Source organism: Taeniopygia guttata, chromosome 5 (assembly GCF_048771995.1).
Source record: "Taeniopygia guttata chromosome 5, bTaeGut7.mat, whole genome shotgun sequence".
Lineage (NCBI taxonomy): Eukaryota > Metazoa > Chordata > Aves > Passeriformes > Estrildidae > Taeniopygia > Taeniopygia guttata.
In genome coordinates, this window is record NC_133030.1 from 455,056 (window position 1) to 459,273 (window position 4,218).

Here is a 4,218-nt window from a genome sequence, read left to right on the forward strand (position 1 = left end):
TGTGCCTCCTAGGTTTTCTAGAGCGATGCTAACTTTTGGAAATGTGTCAGTGATGTTCCTCTGCAAATAACTCCTGCCCATTTTACTGAATCCACCTTTCTTTTGTGCTCCTTTAATATCCTCCTCTCCATCTAGTTAAAGAACAGACAACTTCTTATATGTGAGGGGAAATTCTGGACCTGAGGTCATCTAAATTCAGACCATGGTCTGAGCACAGTGTGGTTTGTGACATTAGGAAGCCTGGACCTCCTCCCTGCAAGAGCAGTAATACATAAAGGTGGTTGTTAACTCGGCCTACAAAATCACAAAGTCACAGAATGTTGTTTTGGAAAAGACTGCTGTAAATCCTCTAGGTCAGCTCATTCTATAGCAGAAACTTGTTCAGTTGGATTTTAGTATCTCCAGCACTGAATGCTCCACAATCTTCTTGAGAAACCTCTTACACTGCTTGACCATTCTTACTGTAATCAGGTTTTTATTTCATTGTAAATTGCATTTCCTGTGTTTTTATTTCTTTCTATTGCCTCTTCTCTCATGCCTGTTGTCCTGGTTTAGGGCAAATTTGGGAGGAAACCTCCAAAAGGGTCCCTCTAGAAAGCAAATTCAAGTGGCACTTCTATCCACCAGTTTGGGAGACAAATCTTCTTCAAGAAAATTGGAAAAAAACCTGTTTATTTAACAAACAAAGTATTCACAAGCATAAAAAAATGAATACTATTAAAGAATGGAAGCTGTCATTGTTCTGAAGAGGTGGCAAATTCAGAAAGCCCTTTCCAGGGGCTGTAGCTCAGCTCACTCTGTCTCCTATCAGTCCCTCCTGCACTGGAAATGCTGCATCCCAGCCCCAGTGGGCCACAGGTGTGAGCTCCAGGTGTTTCTCTGGGTTTTCAGTCCAGAGCAGGTTCAAACAGTCACAAGAAAAAGAAAAGCCATGGTCTGGGGAACTTTTCTGCCTCAGCTAGCTAAAAAAAAATGACTAAAAGCAAAGGAGAGTTTGGTCCTGCTCCCTGTCCGTGCTGCAGGCAACACGGTCTGTGAAAGAGAGAGAGAGCTGAAGCTCTTATCTCTATGTTTTGAATACAGCTGCCTCAGACATTCTACTCCTTCTCCCCCCATTTTACTCTTAGATCTAAAAGCATAGAATTCAATATCCAGTATAAGCAGAACAGACAAGCGGGGATACAAGAACCATAAAGTCATCCTAGGACACCTGGGCACTACCAAGAATTATCTGCTCCATCTCTTCTCCCCTCTCTGCCACCCAGCACTCACTCTGTTGATGAGATATCCAAGAACCTTCCCCAGCCTGGAATAGCCAGCCTCCCCCAGCTCTTCTGTAGTGGGGAGCCCAGAGCTGTGTCCTGTTGGTGCTGAGCAGCAGGAGGGAATCACCTCAATCACCTCCTTTGATCTGCTGGCAGCACTCTTTGTACACACACAGAGTCTTAGAATGAATATGTCATTTTAGAAAACTCATTAAAAATATTTTGCTAATCTAAAAAGGAAAATACGTTAAACTAATGACTATTCATGCAAATAAATGTTATATTTTTTATTCTTGAATCCTACCAATGATTTTCTTATACTTTTCCCCATACCTTCTTTTTTAAGAAGATTATGACTCCGTGTTTTTGCAGCCAATTTGTTGGTGCTGATAGACTTAGAGGATTTTATTACCAGGCAGAGGTATCCAAGTATGTGTCATCTCTTAAACAAGTCCTGTTCCTGACACATGTCACAGAAATAGACACCCTCCCATTTCATAAAGCTTTGCAATTCATCATTTGGTTTTCTCATGAAATCCCAATGAGTTAGTTTTTTACTTATTGGCTAAACTGTTTGAAACTCAATTTATTTTGGCAGTTTCTGATCACAGGCTGTTGCTGTGATGTATAGCATGGTATGAAGCTGAGGCCACAAAAAGAGAAAATGGCAGACCAAACAGATGAGACTCTGGTTTTGCCTATATAAGTACCAAAATTTGACTGAGTTTGTGAGGCCAGGATGCCACCCTAAGTTATTTTTCCATGTTCCCCTTGCTAAATATCAAATTTCCTGAAATTCCTGAAGAATTGGACATTTACCATGAGTCATATAAAGCAGTGAATTGTTGGATGTGGGCTACACTTCAACCACAAAAACCCTCTAAAACAGATATGAACTGTGCCCACCTCCATATGTTCATGCAGTTAACTCCCAAATCAAAGAAACGAAGGGATTTTTTTCTTTCTTTTCTCTTTTTCTCTCCTATCTGACTTCTCTTGGCATGCAATGGGCAGTACTGATAGCTCCCCAGAAGACAATGTGTGGGAGGGTGTTGCTGAAAAACTCAAAGGTAAATATAAATTAATAAAACAGATGAAAGTATGTTTTCCAAGGTCTGGCAAGCAGAGAGATAATTGCTTTTGGATTTAGGAGGTATAGAAAACTTTGGCAGCAAAAAATTTAAGGGAAAAAATCCTTAGAGAGTTATGCCAAATGCTAGAATAATCATCTCTTAAATAAAGCTTTATTTGCTTTCCTTCATTAACTATTGTAAATTCCAGATGCTGCCAAAGCTTTGACTGATTGATTAAATTGATTACTTTGTTTTCTTATAGAAAACTGTATTCTTTACAAATTACATAGTGGAAATACAAACTGTATTAGTGAGACGCTGGTAGGTTAAACCTTCCCACAATTTCTCACATCTTAGACTTCTTTCACAAAATTTTCTGAGATTTCAAAAATATACCTTCTTTAGCATATGTGGCAGAACTGTAATATTTTAGCAGTTTGTTTCAATATATAAAGAAATTGGAATAACCATAGATCTCTTACAGGCCCTTTGGTCATACCTCTGCTTTTCCTAAATACAGACACTCCTGGGTGCATGTGCTCTGTGACTTTCTGTCTCATACCCCTCACTACCTCACAAAAAAGCTCCTGCATTCCAAATCCTATCATTCTTAAGTGACAACATCTCTTGATTGAAGAATGTTTAGCTGTAGCCAACACATTTCTGTTTTCCAGTATCTAAGAGATTTTATTTTCCCACTTAAAATTCTGAGCTGTTGGTAGTAAGCAGACTTTTTAGGTAGAATAATAATAATAAAAACACCTGAAAATAACATTTTCTATGGAATAATTTGGGGGTCTTCTACTGAATAATTTTGATGAAACACTTCCTTCAAACCTTCTTAAAGGAAAATTTAATATATGGGCCTAACATTTTCCTTTATTAGCAGGAATAATAATATAAATAAAAATATAAAAATATAAAGTCATTAATCTGGGGGGTTTTTTGTGTTAGATTACTAATTTAATGTACAATATTTAGAAGCAAAACTAAAATTACAGACAGCAATTTCAGGTGGAATTACACTAATATGAAAATTTCCCATATGCATTTCTAAGCCTTTCTGTAGCTTATAGTGTGTTTTTTAAAATGTGGCAGGGAATTAATCTTGCAATCTGCTGAATTTTGATTTCCCAGTGGAAATCAACCAGGAATGGTCAAGTCTACGAGCTATGTAAAATTATCCTTTGCACATGGGAATGCTCAGGGCTGGCTCTGTGTAAAGGCAAAGTAATCATCTGGCAGATAGCTGAGGAAAACAAAATGCTGAGAGCTCTGGAAAGCTAGGCTAGCCATGCTACCCCTTTTGGAAAGAAAAAATTCCCCCACAAATATCATTCACCATCTTCACTTTTCCATCCCCAAAGGAAGAGTAAACCCAGCTCTGAACCTCTGTGTTTCTTACCCTCCCTCCTGCATGGCACAATTACCTGGGCTGTGTCCCTGCATCTCATAGCTGAGCACAGAGTGCTATCAAGTCAGACAAATCTCAGACATTTTTGATTAAAAGGCATTTTTCTGAATGTCTGTGGTTGACTTTGCTATTTTTACCTCTAGACATCATTCTCTTAGTAATGGAAAAGGGAAGAGGGTCTGTCAACCCAAATATCAGAATGGCACGGAGTTCTGCATGCCTGTGGCAAGAAGTTGCCCCAGACTGAAGCTGACTTTTAACCACTATTGGTTACTCTATTCTAGCTACACAGAGGGGAGCTAAAATTTATGTTTCAGACCCTGGTTACAGCTTGTGTTTTGGGGTTCAGCTTTCTTGCATATCCTGTACAGTTATCATTGACTCAGAGTAGAAAAAGGAAATTCTTTGCATTTTACAAGGTTAGTACCTATTGTAGTTTAACTGAATGGGGGGGGGGGGGGTGTCT